Genomic DNA, 20,688 nt, shown 5'->3' with positions numbered 1-20,688 from the left:
TTTTTTTTTTTAGCTTTTTCTAGACAGCAATACCATGTGACTGGATAAATGGATATATAAGAAGGAACTGGTTATTCCTTTTTTATGCCATGACTAAGGATATGCGTCTCTGAAATGCGTAGGTTGCTGTGCCCAGCTTGTATTTTATATTTATGCTTCAATAAAGTGGATCCTTTTACTTGCCGTTGGTGCCGGATTACTCTTTTCTGCTTGTACTGGAGGAGGGGAGGCGCTGCCCCACATCCCGAGCACTTGCTATATGGAAATAACAAATTCTGGTTCAAGTGAGTCTGCAGTAAAACCACAGACAACACAGTCTAAAGGATGTAGTTTTGTTGTGTTTATTGTCTTACCTCTCACATCTCTCTGTCAGTTCCTCTTTTTATTAACTTTATCAACTTTACATACCATCCAATTATATAAAACAAGGAAATGTTAAATATTGTTATTTGGTGCATAGAAGGATATTTATTCTCAGGGATACATACTTGATAGTGTGAACTATGTAGCTCCTATTTTAAAAGGAAACACATATATGCATATAATTAAAGCATTCTTGATTCCTACATTCTGCTATGTATGTTTTTTGTTGTCACTGGTCTGTATTATTGCTCTATATATAAAGCATTTGTTTAATCTAGCCAAGTCTGTTTCCACTCTTTTTACACATTGGGGAAGAGTTATTTCTGCATGTGTGTACAATTTCTCCACCCAAAAAACTGGCATTACATTTATTTATTATGTTTTACACAATTCTTTGAAACTTTAGCATCATGTTCGACAAGGTGATTTTATCTAGTAGGAAAAAGATGCTTTAAGGAAAAGGGGAAAGACTTAAGTGTGAAGAGTAAGAAGAGAAGAGTCAGGTGTGTTAGTTTTTCTATTGGCCGGCCCTTGGAAGGATAAGTTGGCACCAAAGCTGTCTGGCTGCAACTTACCTTTTCCTTCTCCATACACAACACGTGCGGACCGTTCATGTGTATGGGGAAGTTGGGAGTTATCAACCAAATTTTTTTGGGAAATGCATGGCCAATACTATCCGTATGTCAACTAGACACAGTCTATACATGCACCAAATTTGTCAAACAGCATAAATGTAGCATTTTGAAAACATGCATTAAATTAGTTTAAAGGAGCATATCTTTCCCATTATTCCCAACATTTGGAGTTTCTTCATGAATTTTCGAGAATTGTTCTTAAAAGCATATATGGTGCCATACAGAATAGAGAATTCAGCTAAGTAGTGAATGTTTATAGCCTTTTTTAGTAAATAATTGCAAAAGGCACATACTTTTATATATAGAAAAGTAACATTTATTAACAGCTTTGCAAAATGCAAAAAAACTCCCAAAAAACAAAAAACACTTTTACTCACTGTAATCCGCTGCTCAGCCACTGTTACAGGATCTGTAATAAAGCAAACATTGTTGTGAAAGCTGATGACAAACTTAAAATATCTGAGCAAAGTATTATTATATAATCAAAACAGCACGAAATTGCTTGACTGGACCCGAGAAGTTCTTACCAGGTCACATTCATGGCAATTCGCTTTACTAGGACACCCCTGTGCTTTAATACAGATTGGCCGTTGCTCTGCTCAGTGTAGCAGTGTAATGTGCTTTAATTATTTAGGCTGAGTACATTTTAACTTGTTATGTATTGCCTGAGTACTTTTACATTGTATTAAACAGCTGTTTGGATTTAACAATTTTACATCCTATTTTTTTGCAGTTCTATATCCAACACAGCACTACCTTTTTTTTCTACAGTTACACATAAAGAGGGGCACAGATACTGCCTGTGGGAGTATGAGAGTCAACTCATTTTCAGCATAACAGGTTTCGGGAGCCCCCTGCTGAGAACACTGTTAGATATCAATGATATTCGCTGATGGACGTCATGCCAGTCCAGCTGTCAGGAACACAGCTGTTGTGTTTCCTTCTGAGTGATCAGTACTGCCGGTGCCCTCGAGCTACTGTGTTCTCTGATAAGGTCCAGTGGGGAGATGCAAAGGAACAAAACGCTTGGCTTCTAATAGCAAATGCAAAACAAAGATTTCACAACAAATTGCATTTTCACCTTGTCCCTATGTCGTACAATGGAATGGGTTGAATTTGTTCTAGTACACTGGTTGAAGGGAAATCACAGTGGAACAGTTTCTTCTGGTGACTGTTAATGTAGTGTGTGCAGAGTTTTCACTTTATTGGGAAAGAGAAGTGCATGGCGTGCAGACATCCCCTTGCATAATTTATCGGTAGCACAGAAAAAGACAGAATAAGCAGCTCAGAGCCATGCTTCAACTCACTTAAAAAAAAAAAATGTTTATTAAAAAATGCAGAGGATGCAAGTTCTCCCTGCTCCCATTCTGTACACACTGTAGCTGAAAATGTGATCATCATGTTGATTAATGCCAAACTAAACATGAAGACGATATCAGAGTTTTCAGACATCTTCATTTTGAGTCTCAATGACTAGTCCACATGTTATAAAGTGCTTTGGTAAAAATTGAATAAACCATAAGCAGAGGGAATGCGTGAACACTGGTTCTCTTCTCCTCTATACTTTGCATTACAGAATTAACAAAAGAAGAAGAAAACCCCTTGAGTTCCCTTTTTTATTAGGCTGCATGCACCCCTTGCCTTTTAATGATTTTTCCAGCCAAAACTAGTAGTAGATCCAATATGAAACATTGTAAAGAAGTTTTAACCTTGCAATTATTCTTTTTTGCTTGCTGCCTAAAATTGGTTAGCAATAATCCAGAAAAACTGCACCAAAATGACAGCGTAAATAAAGCTATAGAGAATTTTACAGAAAAAAAAAATGCTAGAATCTAAACTTTTTATGATTTGTTTCATCCCTGATTTTGTACACATAGCAGTTTGTAGGTAAGCAGAGATGCTCTGGGTCAGGACTCTTCATAGGAGTGGGGACCCTTGGCCTTGACATGTGTCCCTGCTTCTGTACATGCTTTGTGTTGGTAATCTCACAGCAATAGGGGGACTTCTAAATCTGCATATGGATTTGAACCTGAAATGAATCTGATTAGGCTGATGGATGTGTATTGACACACAATACCTTCATCTGCAGACAATTCTAGTGGTGACAAGCATTAGGGGCAGAAGACTTGGCAAACAAGAGGTCATGGCATCACACGGAGGACTTACTATGGCATACTATGGTCCGGGGTTCACATGTGGCAGAGTTTGCTCCTTATTTGCAGAGTGTATTTTCAGTTACAGTACTATACAGTGTGGATGGGGGTTTTGAAACTGTAATCCACATACATTTATTTTGTTATAGATTTTAGCCTTTCAATATATGGGGACAAAATCTGTGCTGCATGTGGAGCCAAATTTAGTAATGTTAGGTTCTGTTTTTTTACATGTATTAAAAATTAAAAATAGTTTAAGAAACTTCTTTTTCATTATGTTTAAGTCTCACCGTGACAACTGACCACTAGGAGGTGCGTCTGTTTAAATGTACATCTAGCCTTACGTCATTTTCTTTTTATCTTAGGATAACTATGTTTTTATCTCTATAATATTTTTTACATTGCTTCATTCTGATCTTCCTACCAACTAGTCTCAGAGGGTGCCCCCTCATTTACCTTCTTACTTAAAACTCTTCTTCATTCCCGTAAGATAATATATCCAAAGGGTTAAATGACCAAGATCAGTGTAATGTCTGATCTTGGCTGATGCCGGAGGGTGTGAACTGTATAACATGTCATTGTGCATCAAATGTCAGGAAAATGTAGCAAAGATACAATAAAATCACCCGTCTTTCTACTGTAAATAAATAGAGGGAGACCGAACTACACAGATCGTATCGTAACATGTAATAAATACAATGTAGTTGGTCACTGAGTTGTTGTTCATTTTAATATACTACAAATAAGACAATACAGACAGATAAGAAGGCTTATTGGTAACCCAAAAACTACAGTGCATAAAGTTCTATGTTAAGCTATAAGAACGTTAATTTTCATGTCTGGAAATATAATAAGCAATTGCTTTAGGGTCTCTATGAAAACGCTCTAGGCGATCATATAACTGGCAACCTTTTTCTCATTGCTTTTCATTTAACAACACTATGGCGTACAACATGATTTATGATGAATGTGGATTTTTGAAAAGATAGGATATTACATATGTATTCTCAGATAATATAAATGAATAATGGGATCCTTTTATTTCTGAATTACTCTAAGCTGGCAGTGTGCATTGAATGGGGATTGAACATCCAGATACATACAAACTCCACAGTGACAAGAACAAATGACTTCAAAGAAAGCTCATACTGCTAGGAAGAAGGAACAAAATATGCCAGATGTTCCGCATGACATGAAAACAGGATTGCATGAGGGATATTATTATCATTGTATGGTGGCATGGCTATCCATTGTATGAGCATGCCCTTTAAAAGTAACAGTTTCCAATACAAATGTCTTCGGATGCTTGTGGATAAAAGCCCTTTAATAACAGGGTGCACAGACCAGATCAAATCAAGGAATGTTCCCAGACTATATAGACTATCAAGCTAAATGTCAGTCAACTGCAAATGACAGCAACGCCTTCCAAAGAAGCCTGTTCTTTAGCTTCCAGTGTGTCTCACCAACAGTCAGTCACTTGTAGGTGTCAATGCTTTATCGTTAAGATTGCTTAAAAATTACTTCACTATAAAAGAACAATGAAATGTACGCAAATGATTGATGACTTCCCTATGGCACAAAATAAACAAAATATAGAAATGTAGATTTTAGAAATACAAATCTTCAGAAAATGGTAACCCCTTAAAGACGCAGCACATTTTCACCTTAAGGTCGCAGCTCTTTTTTCGCAATTCTGACCACTGTCACTTTATGCATTAATAACTCTGGAATGCTTTTACAGTTTATTCTGATTCTGAGATAGTTTTTTCGTTACATATTCTACTTTATGTTAGTGGTAAATTTTCGGCGATACTTGCACCCTTTCTTGGTGAAAAATACCCAATTGACATGAAAATTTAGAAAATTTTGCATTTTTCTAACTTTTGAAGCTCTCTGCTTGTAAGGAACATGGATATTCCAAATACATTTTATATTGATTCACAAATACAAAATGTCTACTTTATGTTGGCATCATAAAATGGACATATTTTTACTTTTTGAAAAAAATTAGAGGGCTTCAAAGCATAGCAGCAATTTTCAAAATTTTCATGAAAATTTCAAAATCTGAAGGGACAGATGTAACAGAACTACAACTCCCAGCATGCCTGGGCAGTCTAGGCATGTTGAGAGTTGCAGTTTGGCAACATCTGGAGGGCTACCATTTGGGCACCACTGTAATAGTGGTCTCCAAACTGTGACCCTCCAGATGTTGCAAAACTACAACTCCCAGCATTGGCTGTCTGGGCATGCTGGGAGTTGCAGTTTGGCAACCACTAGAAGGGCAGCAGTAAATATCGATTATCGATAAAGATACTAAACATATTTAAGGCGCTGCTCCCCAGTTACAAACATTTCTCCGCATCACGCCACAAGTAAGTATTGAGGATATGCATTACATAACACTTAACTTTTAATAATATTCTTAGTATAAAATATATGTACCTAATTTTTTTTAAATAAAACAAAAGGAAAGGTGAGCAAAAACACAATTTGCCACCTACACCAACAAGTAGTGATGTGATGCAAATACCTCTAAAAGGTGGAATGGAACAACGTTTGGTCCATTGTAACTGGTGGGGTTAAAAACTTCCCATGTATGGCCCTACTCTCGCATTATTTATTCTCTTCTTGGCAAGTGTTACTCGCCCTGAAAAGGGCTGCCGCACACAGGAACCTCTCCCTATTTCCCCCCCTACAAACACTGCCATTTCCAAGGGCTTTCAAGACTTCTGATGCTGCCGCTACCTCCAGGCTGTCTCATTCTGCCTCCATATGTTCTCCTCATGCTGATGCCAGCTCCAAGCTGTCTCATACTGCCACCATATGTTCTCCTCATGCTGCCGCCAACTCCAGGCTGTGTCATTTAGACACTATATGGTCTCCTCATGCTGCCACCAACTCCTGGCTGTGTCATTCAGCCACTATATGGTCTCCTCATGCTTCCGCCACCTCCTCGTTTTGTTATTCAGCCACTATATGTTCTCCTTATGCTGCGGCCAACTCCAGGCTGTGTCATTCAGGCACTATATGGTCTCCTTATGCTTCAACCTCCTCCAGTCTGTGTCATTCAGTCACTAAATGTTCTCCTTATGCTGCCGCCAACTCCAGGCTGTATCATTCTGCCACTATATGCTGCTGATAAACTCCACGCTGTGTCATTCAGGAAGTATATAGTCTTCTCATGCTGCCACCACCTCCACGCTGTGTCATTCAGCCCCTATATGGTCTCCTCATGCTGCTGCCAACTTCATGCTGTGTCGTTTAGCCATTACATGCTGCCACCAACTCCCTGTTGTGTCATTCAGCCACTATAGGATCTCTGCATGCTTCCGCCACCTCCAGGCTGTGTCATTCAGCCACTATATGTTCTCCTTATGCTGCTGCCAACTCCAGGCTGTGTCAGTCAGCCACTATATGCTGCTGCCAACTCCACGCTGTGTCATTCATGCTCTATATGGTCTTCTCATGCTGCCGCCACCTCTATGCTGTGTTATTCAGCCACTATATGGTCTCCTCATGCTGTCATCACCTCCACGTTGTGTCATTCAGCCACTATATGGTTTCCTCATGCTGCTGCCAACTCCAGGCTGTGTCATTCAGCCACCATATGGTCTCCTCATGCTGCTGCCACCTCCACGCTGTGTCATTCAGCCACTATATGGTCTCCTCATACTGATGCCACCTCCAGGCTCTGTCATTGTGCTGCTCTGCAACAGTGATTCTAAAAGTGACGCCTCTGATCTGTATGTCATACTGAATAACAGTATTATTTCACTAACCCAGCACACACCCCATGCGTGTTACAGCAAGACAAAGTGTTCTACGCCCCTCTGTAGGCCAGAAATAGCCATTTTTATTAGCAATTCGCCACACTTAAATTCGGACCGAAACTAATTTTGGGGGGAAAATTCGGCTAATCGACAGAATCAAATTTTTCAAAAAATTTGCTCATCTCTAGTTGGCACATATCATTGTACAATGACTACAACAAAACCCACTTTGTCTTTAAATTTAATCAGCTAAAAAGACTCATGATAGTAACATGTTGACTGAGTTACTGTATGTTCACAGCCAAATCAGATGGGTTCTTGGCTAACATTGCAAAATGTGTAATGTTTCATCACCCCTTGGCATTGCCATAAAAAAACATATTGAGACTAGGCTTCAAATATGACTGTAATGATAAAATGCACCCTGTCCTCTAAGCATAAAAACCATGGGCTGTTTCTCATTCTTGACAGTTGTTCTTATGCTTTTCAATATACTTTGTAATATTCTGCATAAACATTGAATGAAAAATTTATGGAGATACAAATGTAATTGCCATTTTGCCAAAGGCTTTATAGATAAAAAATATTTCACTGCAATATAAATATAAGAAACTATTAAAAATTAAATGAGGTTAAACATATGCTAAATGTTGCAGATATTTGCAGGATTAAGCATTTTTTTTATCTTTCCAAACCCATAGGATCTATAAAATTATCTATGTTTTGAAATAAGTTGAGCAAATGTAATGCAAAATGACATATAGATATGTTGTTGGTTTTTTTTTTGTAAAATAGAAATAGACAATAGAGAGTCATCTATTTCATATGATAAGGCAATCCCTAGACAGATTTTATTTGGAGTCTATATATTCATGTTGCCCTCAGTTTAGCACCACTAATGTAACTCTATTGGAGCATAAGGCTATTTTCACACAGGGTTTTTTCAGGTATATATTTTACTATAAAAAATGTCTCATTTTTACAACTGAAAAATGCCTAAAAAAAACACTGTGTGAACATAGCCTTACACCGCTGCAATCATTTATGAGTTCTGTCAGTTTGACTGGTTCTCTTTAACCCCTTAATGACGCAGGGTATTTTCCATCTTTGCATTTTCATTTTTTCCTCATCACCTTCTAAAAATCATAACACTTTACATTTTTCACCTAAAAATCCATATTATGGCTTATTTTTTGCCCCACCAATTCTACTTTGCATTTGTCATTTTACCCAAAAATCCACGGCGAAATGGAAAAAAAAAATCATTGTGTGACAAAACTGTAGGTTTTGTCCATACGATTAAAATGATACCCTACTCATATAGGTTTGATTTTGTTGTACTTCTGGAAAAAATCATTAATACATGAAGGAAAATGTAGACGTTTAAAAATGCCATCTTCTGACCCCTATAACTTTTTTATTTTTCTGCATATGGGGAAGTATGAGGGGTAATTTTTTGCACCGTGATCTGACGTTTTTATTGGTATCATTTTTGTATTGATCTGACTTTTTGATCGCTTATATTTTTACGTGTACGCCATAGACCGTGCGGTTTTATTAACAATATATTTTTATAGTTCGGACATTTACCCACGCGGCGATACCCCATGTTTATTTTTATTTACACAGTTTTTTTTTTTTTTATTGGGAAAAGGGGGTTGATTCTGACTTTTATTATGGAAGGGGTTAAGTGATCTCTATTAACACTTTATTTTCCCATAAGGGGCTATAACATTGCACACACTGATCTTCTACACAGATCACTGCCTGGCAACAGCCGGGCATTGATCAGTGTTACCGCCGCTCTACTGCTCCTGCCTGGATCTCAGGAACGGAGCAGTCATTCGGCGATCGGAGAGCGAGGAGGCAGGTAGGGACCCTCCAGCTGTTCAGCAAGCTGTGCAGAACCCTGTGATTTCATCACGGCGGTCCTGAACAGCTCCACTGAGTTAACCGGCAAAGTTTACTTTCCCTTTAGATGCAGCGATATACTTTGATTGCAGCGTCTGAAGGGTTAATACCAGGCATCACTGCGATCGGTGATGTCCGGTATTAGCCGAGGTCACCGGCCGTTGATGGCCGCCGGGACCGACGCGATATGACGCGGGGTCAGCGGGAGCCCGCTCATGACCTATGCATACGTCATGTAGCGGGAAGGGGTTAAAGGGGTACTCCACTGGTCAGAGTTCCGAACATTTAGTTCCGAGCTCTGTGTGCACGCTGCGGATGTTGACCACACCCCCCTTGTGCTTTCAGGCCACGCAACTCAATGCAAGTCTATGAGAGGGGGCATGTCAGCCGCCACGCCCCTCCCTTAGACTTCCATTGAGGAGATGGGGGGTGATGTCACTAGATGCATGGCCGATCCCCCCCCCCCCGCAGCACGCACACAGCGTTCAGAACTAAATGTTTCGAACTCTGTCCAGTGGAGTACCCCTTTAATATACTTAAGGAGATAACAATAGTTTAGGATGTCCCTGAGTGTCCCTGAGAAACAGCTTTAACCCAGCTACGACTAAAATCAAGGTTTTACTGGAAAAATCTCCTACCAATATGAGCACTATATAAAAATATCCAACTTTTCTGCTCAACAAACAGGCCTGAAAGCATATTTCTGCAATATATTATTGCATTCCGCTAGGATATATTTGCTTTTCTGACAAAGATTGCTAAATCTCCTACATAAACATAGGTTTTAAAGATAATATGTCGGCTAGAAGCAGCCACCCCCAGTAGGTGCTCAGGAGCCCACAGCATACTATTCAGACATCTCTTATATCCATGTCTATGCAGAGGATTTAATTCTGAACGAAAAATGCACTAACCGCTATGTTCACACAGTGTTTTTTTTCGCTTAATAAAAACCCTGTTTGAACATAGCCTTTTGGCATTGTGAAAAAAATGTTAGCAATTTTTTTGCTTGTTTGAAAAGTTTCTTTTATTTATTTTTTTGCTACAGCACAGGTTAATATGCAATTTGCAAAAAGATATTCTCCAACATAAATGGCCCAAAATAACTACTTTACGTCTAATTAAAGATGCAAAAAGAAAGCTTGCTACAATGTAAAGTAGTGATTGCACAATCTTTATAACAGTGTTTAATGTTGTGTCTCCTTAAAAAACTCAACATACAACCATTAAAGCGGTACTCCAATGGAATTTTTTTTTTATTAATTGGTGCCAGAAAGTTAAACAGATTTGTAAATTTCTTCTTTTTAAAAATCTTAAAACTTTTAGTACTTATCAGCAGCTATGTCACGATGCCGGCTGGCAGGTAGTGGATCCTCTGTGCCAGAGAGGGATTGGCGTGGACCGTGCTAGAGGATCGGTTCTAAGTCACTACTGGTTTTCACCAGAGCCCGCCGCAAAGCGGGATGGTCTTGCTGCGGCGGTAGTGACCAGGTCGTATCCCCTAGCAACGGCTCAACCTCTCTGGCTGCTGAAGATAGGCGCGGTACAAGGGAGTAGACAGAAGCAAGGTCGGACGTAGCAGAAGGTCGGGGCAGGCAGCAAGGATCGTAGTCAGGGGCAACGGCAGAAGGTCTGGAATCACAGGCAAGGAACACACAAGGAACGCTTTCACTGGCACTAGGGCAACAAGATCCGGCGAGGGAGTGAAGGGGAAGTGAGGTGATATAGGGAAGTGCACAGGTGTAAACACTAATTGGAACCACTGCACCAATCAGCGGTGCAGTGGCCCTTTAAATCGCAAAGACCCGGCGCGCGCGCGCCCTAGGGAGCGGGGCCGCGCGCGCCGGGACAGAACTGACGGGGAGCGAGTAAGGTACGGGAGCCGGGGTGCGCATCGCGAGCGGGCGCTACCCGCATCGCGAATCGCATCCCGGCCGGAGGTGGTAACGCAGCGCCCCGGGTCCGTGGAACCGACCGGGGCGCTGCAGTGAGGGAAGTGTAGCGAGCGCTCCGGGGAGGAGCGGGGACCCGGAGCGCTCGGCGTAACAGTACCCCCCCCCTTGGGTCTCCCCCTCTTCTTGGGGCCTGAGAACCTGAGGATCAGACTTTTGTCCAGGATATTGTCCTCAGGTTCCCAGGACCTCTCTTCTGGACCACAACCCTCCCAATCCACTAAAAAAAAAGTTCTTCCCCTGACCTTTTTAGAGGCCAAAATCTCTTTGACAGAGAAGATGTCCGAGGAGCCGGAAACAGGAGTGGGAGGAACAGATTTAGGAGAAAAACGGTTGAGGATGAGAGGTTTAAGAAGAGAGACGTGAAAGGCATTAGGGATACGAAGAGAAGGAGGAAGAAGAAGTTTGTAAGAGACAGGATTAATTTGACACAAAACTTTAAAAGGACCAAGATAGCGTGGTCCCAACTTATAGCTCGGGACACGGAAACGGACATATTTAGCGGAGAGCCATACCTTGTCTCCAGGGGAAAAAATGGGAGGAGCTCTTCTTTTCTTATCTGCGAATCTCTTCATGCGAGAAGAAGCCTGTAAGAGAGAATTTTGGGTCTCTTTCCATATGGTGGAAAGATCACGAGAAATTTCATCCACAGCGGGCAGACCAGAGGGCAAGGGGGTAGGGAGGGGGGGAAGAGGGTGACGGCCGTACACCACGAAAAACGGAGATTTGGAGGAAGATTCAGAGATTCTGAAATTATACGAGAATTCGGCCCAAGGTAGAAGATCTGCCCAGTCATCCTGGCGGGAGGAAACAAAATGTCGTAAATAGTCACCCAAGATCTGGTTAATTCTCTCTACTTGTCCATTGGATTGAGGATGGTATGCAGAAGAAAAATTTAATTTAATCTTGAGTTGTTTACAGAGAGCCCTCCAGAATTTAGACACAAATTGGACGCCTCTATCCGAGACGATCTGTGTAGGCAACCCGTGAAGACGAAAAATGTGTACAAAAAATTGTTTAGCCAACTGAGGCGCTGAAGGAAGGCCAGGAAGAGGGATGAAATGTGCCATTTTGGAGAATCGATCAACGACCACCCAAATAACAGTGTTGCCATGGGATGGGGGTAAGTCAGTAATAAAATCCATACCAATCAGAGACCAAGGTTGTTCGGGGACAGGTAGAGGATGAAGAAAACCAGCGGGCTTCTGGCGAGGAGTCTTATCCCGGGCACAGATAGTGCAGGCTCGCACAAAGTCCACCACATCAGTCTCTAGAGTCGGCCACCAATAGAAGCGAGAGATGAGTTGCACAGATTTCTTGATGCCCGCATGACCTGCGAGATGGGAGGAGTGACCCCATTTGAGGATCCCAAGGCGTTGGCGTGGAGAAACAAAGGTCTTTCCTGGAGGAGTTTGCCTGATGGAGGCTGGAGAAGTGGAAATCAGGCAGTCAGGAGGAATGATGTGTTGAGGAGAGAGTTCAATTTCAGAGGCATCTGAGGAACGAGAGAGAGCATCGGCCCTAATGTTTTTATCAGCAGGCCGAAAGTGAATTTCAAAATTAAATCGGGCAAAGAACAGAGACCACCTGGCCTGACGAGGATTCAGCCGTTGGGCAGACTGGAGGTAGGAGAGGTTCTTGTGATCGGTGTAAATAATAACTGGAAATCTTGATCCCTCCAGCAGATGCCTCCATTCCTCAAGTGCTAATTTAATGGCTAGAAGCTCTCGATCCCCGATGGAGTAGTTCCTCTCCGCCGGAGAGAAGGTCCTGGAAAAAAAACCACAAGTAACAGCATGCCCGGAAGAGTTTTTTTGTAGAAGGACAGCTCCAGCTCCCACTGAGGAGGCATCAACCTCCAATAGGAAGGGTTTAGATGGGTCAGGTCTGGAGAGCACGGGAGCCGAAGAAAAGGCAGACTTGAGTCGTTTAAAGGCGTCTTCCGCTTGAGGAGGCCAGGACTTGGGATCGGCATTTTTTTTTGTTAAAGCCACAATAGGAGCCACAATGGTAGAAAAATGTGGAATAAATTGCCTGTAATAATTGGCGAACCCCAAAAAACGTTGGATGGCACGGAGTCCGGAGGGGCGTGGCCAATCTAAGACGGCAGAGAGTTTATCTGGGTCCATTTGTAGTCCCTGGCCAGAGACCAAGTATCCTAGAAAAGGAAGAGATTGGCATTCAAACAGACATTTCTCTATTTTGGCATAGAGTTGATTATCACGAAGTCTCTGAAGAACCATACGGACATGCTGGCGGTGTTCTTCTAGATTGGCAGAAAAAATCAGGATATCGTCCAGATATACAACAACACAGGAGTATAGTAGATCACGAAAAATTTCATTAACAAAGTCTTGGAAGACGGCAGGGGCGTTGCATAGACCAAAGGGCATGACCAGATACTCAAAGTGTCCATCTCTGGTGTTAAATGCCGTTTTCCATTCATCCCCCTCTCTGATGCGGATGAGATTATAAGCACCTCTTAAGTCCAGTTTGGTAAAAATATGGGCACCTTGGAGACGATCAAAGAGTTCAGAGATGAGGGGTAGGGGGTAGCGGTTCTTAACCGTGATTTTATTAAGACCGCGGTAGTCAATGCAAGGACGTAGAGAGCCATCTTTTTTGGACACAAAGAAAAATCCGGCTCCGGCAGGAGAGGAGGATTTACGGATAAAGCCCTTTTTTAAATTTTCTTGGACGTATTCAGACATGGCAAGAGTCTCTGGGACGGACAGAGGATAGATTCTGCCCCGGGGTGGAGTAGTGCCCGGGAGGAGGTCAATGGGACAATCATAAGGCCTGTGAGGAGGTAGAGTCTCAGCTTGTTTTTTGCAAAAAACGTCCGCAAAGTCCATATAGGCCTTAGGGAGACCGGTTACATGAGGAAGCACAGGGACACGGCAAGGTTTACTGGGAACCGGTTTTAAGCAGTCCTTGGAACAAGAGGGCCCCCAACTCTTGATCTCCCCAGTGGACCAATCCAGGATTGGGGAATGGAGTTGAAGCCAGGGAAGTCCAAGAAGGATTTCAGAAGTGCAATTGGGGAGGACCAACAGTTCAATCCTCTCGTGATGAGATCCGATGCACATTAGAAGGGGCTCCGTGCGGAAACGTATAGTACAGTCCAATCTTTCATTGTTTACACAATTGATGTAGAGGGGTCTGGCGAGACTGGTCACCGGGATGTTGAACTTGTTGACGAGAGAGGCTAAGATGAAATTTCCTGCAGATCCAGAGTCCAAGAAGGCCACAGCAGAGAAGGAGAAGGCAGAGGCAGACATCCGCACAGGCACAGTAAGACGTGGAGAAGCAGAGTAGACATCAAGGACTGTCTCACCTTTGTGCGGAGTCAGCGGACGTCTTTCCAGGCGGGGAGGACGGATAGGACAATCCTTCAGGAAGTGTTCGGTACTAGCACAGTACAGGCAGAGATTCTCCATGCGGCGTCGTGTCCTCTCTTGGGGTGTCAGGCGAGACCGGTCGACCTGCATAGCCTCCACGGCGGGAGGCACAGGAACAGATTGCAGGGGACCAGAGGAGAGAGGAGCCGGGGAGAAGAAACGCCTCGTGCGAACAGAGTCCATATCCTGGCGGAGCTCCTGACGCCGTTCGGAAAAACGCATGTCAATGCGAGTGGCAAGATGGATGAGTTCATGTAGGTTAGCAGGGATTTCTCGTGCGGCCAGAACATCTTTAATGTTGCTGGATAGGCCTTTTTTAAAGGTCGCGCAGAGTGCCTCATTATTCCAGGATAATTCTGAAGCAAGGGTACGGAACTGTACGGCATACTCGCCAACGGAAGAATTACCCTGGACCAGGTTCAACAGGGCAGTCTCAGCAGAAGAGGCTCGGGCAGGTTCCTCAAAGACACTTCGAATTTCCGAGAAGAAGGAGTGTACAGAGGCAGTGACGGGGTCATTGCGGTCCCAGAGCGGTGTGGCCCAAGCCAGGGCTTTTCCAGACAGCAGGCTGACTACGAAAGCCACCTTAGACCTTTCAGTGGGGAACTGGTCCGACATCATCTCCAAGTGTAATGAACATTGGGAAAGAAAGCCACGGCAAAACTTAGAGTCCCCATCAAATTTATCCGGCAAGGATAGTCGTATTCCAGAAGCGGCCACTCGCTGCGGAGGAGGTACAGGAGCTGGCGGAGGAGATGATTGCTGGAGCTGTGGTAGTAACTGTTGTAGCATAACAGTCAGTTGAGACAGCTGTTGGCCTTGTTGCGCAATCTGTTGTGACTGCTGGGCGACCACCGTGGTGAGGTCAGCGACAACTGGCAGAGGAACTTCAGCGGGATCCATGGCCGGATCTACTGTCACGATGCCGGCTGGCAGGTAGTGGATCCTCTGTGCCAGAGAGGGATTGGCGTGGACCGTGCTAGAGGATCGGTTCTAAGTCACTACTGGTTTTCACCAGAGCCCGCCGCAAAGCGGGATGGTCTTGCTGCGGCGGTAGTGACCAGGTCGTATCCCCTAGCAACGGCTCAACCTCTCTGGCTGCTGAAGATAGGCGCGGTACAAGGGAGTAGACAGAAGCAAGGTCGGACGTAGCAGAAGGTCGGGGCAGGCAGCAAGGATCGTAGTCAGGGGCAACGGCAGAAGGTCTGGAATCACAGGCAAGGAACACACAAGGAACGCTTTCACTGGCACTAGGGCAACAAGATCCGGCGAGGGAGTGAAGGGGAAGTGAGGTGATATAGGGAAGTGCACAGGTGTAAACACTAATTGGAACCACTGCACCAATCAGCGGTGCAGTGGCCCTTTAAATCGCAAAGACCCGGCGCGCGCGCGCCCTAGGGAGCGGGGCCGCGCGCGCCGGGACAGAACTGACGGGGAGCGAGTAAGGTACGGGAGCCGGGGTGCGCATCGCGAGCGGGCGCTACCCGCATCGCGAATCGCATCCCGGCCGGAGGTGGTAACGCAGCGCCCCGGGTCCGTGGAACCGACCGGGGCGCTGCAGTGAGGGAAGTGTAGCGAGCGCTCCGGGGAGGAGCGGGGACCCGGAGCGCTCGGCGTAACAAGCTATATGCTCCAGAAGTAGTTGTATAGTTATTTTCTGTATGACCACAGTGCTCTCTGCTGACATGTCCATGTCAGGAACTGTCCAGAGCAGGAGAGGTTTGCTCTGAAGATTTGCTCTTGATCTACACAGTTCCTGACATGGACAGGGGTGTCAGCATAGAGCACTGAGGTCAGATAGAAAAGAAATTCAAAAAGAAAAGAACTTCCTCTGGAGTATATAACAGCTGATAAGTACTGGAAGGATTAAGATTTTTAAAAAGAAGTAATTTACAAATCTGTTTAACTTTCTGGCACCAGTTGATAAAAAAAAAAAAAATAGTTTTCCACTGGAGTACCCCTTTAATGTCTAAACCTTTGTAACAAAAGTCAGTACACTCCTAAGTAAAAATGTCCAAATTAGGTCACGTGACTCATTAGTGTTACAAGGTCTCAGTTGTGGGGAGCAGGTGCCTTAAATTTGGTGTTATCGCTCTCATACTCTCTAATACTGAACACTGGACGTTAAACATGGCACCTCATACCTCATGGCAAAGAACTCTCTGAGGATCTGAAAAATAAAATAGTTGATTTACGTAAAAATTTACTAGGCTTTAAGAAGATTGCCAAGAGTGAGACCCTGAAACTGGGCAAGACATACAGCAGTTTCAGAGGATAGGTTTTACTCAGAACAGGCTTTGCCATGGTTGACCAAAGAAGTTGAGTATACATGCTTAGTGTCATTTCTAGAGTTTTTCTTTGGGAAATAAATGTGTGAGCTGCATGTGTGATGCTGGCTTTGGGGAGTTTAGTTTTTCTCTTATAATGCTGGATGGACAAGTTTTCTCTATTGGATATTCTTTACGCTGAGCCGGCAGTGATCAACCTCAAAGAAAGGACTGATCAGCTACAGACTAAGCAGACTTCTTCCTTGATATGCAACCCACTTTAACTATTGTATGATTTGATACTTACGGTAATTTTATTTTATATGTAATGCATTAGGGAACAGCAGGAGAGTCACTTAAAACATATAATGTCTCCTGTATAACAGATCTCCTCCCATAATGCTCTTCAAATGTATGAAGGGAGCAAATATTTCATAACGCACTGGATGGTACTGTATTATAAATGTATGAGGATTGTCCTGCTTGTATACCATAAGTACAGATCTTATCATTTTCTATTTCAGCCCCAATGCTGAGCTGTTGTCTGCATGCAACCTTTGAAGGTCCATTTATTGGCTTTAATAATTATATTTTTGTAACAGTTATTGTTTATACAATATTAATATTAGAATTAAACTGGGAATCTCTTCAGATTGTTCTTTTGCTATGTAAAACAAACAAAAACAAAAAAACCCTCCTCCTGGGTGTTTCAATCCATTTATATTGTAAAACCATTGTAGTACACCGCAAGATGTGGAATGCTCATAAAGTTAGGAATTCCAAGGAAAATGACTTTCTTTTAAGTGGCACATAGAGCTCATGCAATTATCGTATATGTGAGCGGCTGCTGATAGGTGCTCTATGTTCTGTGCACTATCGTCTGTTAATGTTCTTATTTTATCTATATTTTCCTATATCTTATTATGTAAAGCATTGGTAACTTATAAGCAAAGAAAAAAAAATGTAAAACCAACATCAACAGACGGGAACCAGCACTGAAATAAATGATCTCCCCTGCAGGAGTCTCTTTACAGCAAGGTTATCCTTAGTTCATGCATAGTTACACCTTAGGAATGGACATAAATAGAAGGCTTGGTCTTAAAAAAGCCTCTCTCATACAGTGTCTATATAAAGCTTCAAGTCTGGACTACGTTTCCATCAAAGCAGGTAATCATTTTGAGTTTTACAAGTGAAAGAACAAATATTTGAAATGGTTCTAATATTTATATCGAGGGTATCTATCTATCTATCTATCTATCTCATATCTATCTATCTATCTATCCATCATCTATCTATCTATCTCATATCTATCTATCCATCATCTATCTATCTATCTATCTATCTCATATCTATCTATCTATCTATCTATCTATCTATCTCATATCTATCTATCCATCATCTATCTATCTATCTCATATCTATCTATCTCATATCTATCTGTCTCATATCTATCTATCTATCTATCTATCATCTATCTATCATCTATCTATCTTATATCTATCTATCCATCATCTAATTCATATCTATCTATATCATATCTATCTATCATATATCTATCTCATATCTAGCTACCATCTATCTATCTATCTATCTATCTATCTCATATCTATCTATATCATATCTATCTATCTATCTATCTACCTCATATCTATCTATCTCATATCTATCTATATCATATCCATCTATCTATCTATCTCATATCTATCTATATCATATCTATCTATCTCATATCTATCTATCTATCTATCTATCCATCATCTATCTCATATCTATCTATATCATATCATATCTATCTATCTATCTATCTCATATCTATCGATCTCATATCTATCTATCTATATTCCAAAATTCCAAAGGAACAGCACACCATGAAGGTCAGGGGGGTGCCAGCAGCAAGGGAGCCCGGTCAAGGCGATTCACACATCCAATGTAGTAAGCCGCGGCACTCAGTAGATAAGGTGCAAAAAAAGTGATTTATTCCATACTAATACAAAGCTGGCATGCAGCCTTTATCATATCTATCTATCCATTTCATTTATTAATTGCCTATCAATTTCTATACAAATATCTGTTATTGAAAATCATGGTGTGAGACCATGCTGCTGCACACTTGGGATGAATAAATAACCTCACTATTTTACACCATTTTGGAGTGCCATTGCCTTTTCCTTGGAGTATCTATTTAACCATCTATCTGTTTATTTCATACCTCTCTCTCTATATATCGCTGTATTATCTTTCTCTGTATTAGCTATATATATATATCTATTATATCTATCATAACCGAGCCCCCACCCATCCTCTATATATATATATATATATATATATATGGAGAGAGAGAGAGAGAGGGTGGCCTCTCTTTTTTGTAAATAAGTCGGACATGCAGTAGAAGCAGTCACATGGACATTGGCCGTCATTTATCATTGTCTTTAGACAGTTTTTTGTGTCTACCAAAGGTGCAAAAAAGGCCCAAGCAGGGTTTATTTGCGCCTTTTTTGCATCTTTTGGTTTACACATTTCTGCTGATTTTGAGTTGTAATCCACTGATTCTGGCAATACACATGATATGGAAGGGTATTGTGAGGTCTCTAAAACTACACCAGCCCAGACTTAGCTTTTTGGTGTGTGTGAAGAGAGAAATTTCAGAAAATGTGACCTGCACAAAATGTATCAAATGCTCTGTGACTATTTAATAAATCTAGTGCTCCTACACATTACCAGCACACACAAAAATAGGTGTAGAAAAATACTTCACTTACACCTACAATGATAAATGTGGGCCATTGGCTGTAAACTTTTCCACTCATCTTGAATACCTTTCATATGACCTTCCAGGGAATGATGGTTCAGAGAAGACAACGATGTGTAGCTGTTTTGGGTAAGGTTTTAAATCAAGACAAACATATTAAAGAGTGTCATTATGGATGTCATGGTTCTTTACTGATTACTTAGGCAGGATCCAGGTGGCAAGAAGAGACATTATTTGTCTAGTAATAATCTTTATAGCCTCTCTGAATAAGTATTATGGGGGAATTTATGAAGCAAAGCAGGCAGAGCTTAGCATAACATGGAGGTGAAAGGGGGTGTAGTTAGTATAGTTAGTGTGTATATATGCATATATATATATATATATATATATATATATATATATATATATATACACCTACAAAGGCTCTCCCTTACCAAAACATAGAAAAACTCACATCATAATTTGTGAGGTTTGGTAGGTGTATATTTTGCCTTTTTTATCCCTTCTTTTTCCCCTTCTTGTGTTCTCTCTAGTTGTAGGTGTTCAGTGTTCAGTATTTCAATTTATGCTAGCTCACTACCTGAAATGTTTGCTAGCTTGAAGCCAGTGTAAATTTCAAAAGTACAGATAACAGAAAAAAAACACATACTTACCTTTCCTGCTGCCTTTATCGCAAATTTTGTTGCACAGCTCTTCTGTTTGGGGATGGTGTGCACTGCTGCTCAGTGGCTAAGGCAGGACACAATTGCAGTGCAGTGCATGCACTGACCATAAATACACTGCTCAAAAAAATAAAGGGAACACCTAAACAACACAATGTAACTCCAAGTCAATCACACTTCTGTGAAATCACACTGTCCAATTGACAATCAATTTCACATGGTGTTGTGCAAATGGAACAGACAACAAGTGGAAATTATAGGCAATTAGCAAAACACCCCCAATAAAGGAGTGGTCCTGCAGGTGGTGACCACAGACCACTTCTCAGTTCCTATGCTTCTTGGCTGATGTTTCGGTCACTTTTGAATGCTGGTGGTGCTTTCACCCTAGTGGTAGCATGAGATGGAGTCTACAACCCACACAAGTGGCTCAGGTAGTATAGCTCATCCAGGATGGCACATCAATGCGAGCTGTGGGAAGAGGGTTTGCTGTGTCTGTCAGCATAGTGTCCAGAACATGGAGGCGCTACCAGGAGACAGGCCAGTACATCAGGAGACGTGGAGGAGGCTGTAGGAGGCCAACAACCCAGCTGCAGGACCGCTATCTCCGCCTTTGTGCAAGGAGGAGCAGTAGGAGCACTGCCAGAGCCCTGCAAAATTACTTCCAGCAGGCCACAAATGTGCATGTGTTTACTCAAATGGGCAGAAACAGACTCCATGCGGATGGTATGAGGGACCGACGTCCACAGGTGGGGGTTGTGCTTACAGCCCAAGATGTGCAGGACGTTTGGCATTTGCCAGAGAACACCAAGATTGGCAAATTTGCCA

General features: G+C 42.2%; 1 protein-coding gene across 41 annotated transcripts in view; it reads right to left on the bottom strand.

Annotated features, from left to right (window-relative positions):
* Positions 1-20,688, bottom strand: part of PTPRD (protein tyrosine phosphatase receptor type D) — a 1,959,121-nt gene that overhangs the window by 834,734 nt on the left and 1,103,699 nt on the right. For all 41 annotated transcript variants that reach the window (XM_056521458.1, XM_056521449.1, XM_056521479.1 and 38 more), the window contains one exon: positions 1,376-1,407. The gene's annotated coding sequence lies outside the window, so the exon portion shown is untranslated. The remainder of the gene's footprint in view (positions 1-1,375; positions 1,408-20,688) is intronic.

The sequence above is a fragment of the Hyla sarda genome, chromosome 1, assembly GCF_029499605.1.
Source record: "Hyla sarda isolate aHylSar1 chromosome 1, aHylSar1.hap1, whole genome shotgun sequence".
Lineage (NCBI taxonomy): Eukaryota > Metazoa > Chordata > Amphibia > Anura > Hylidae > Hyla > Hyla sarda.
Note: the sequence above shows the minus strand (reverse complement) of the source record. Positions and strands in the feature narration are given on the sequence as shown.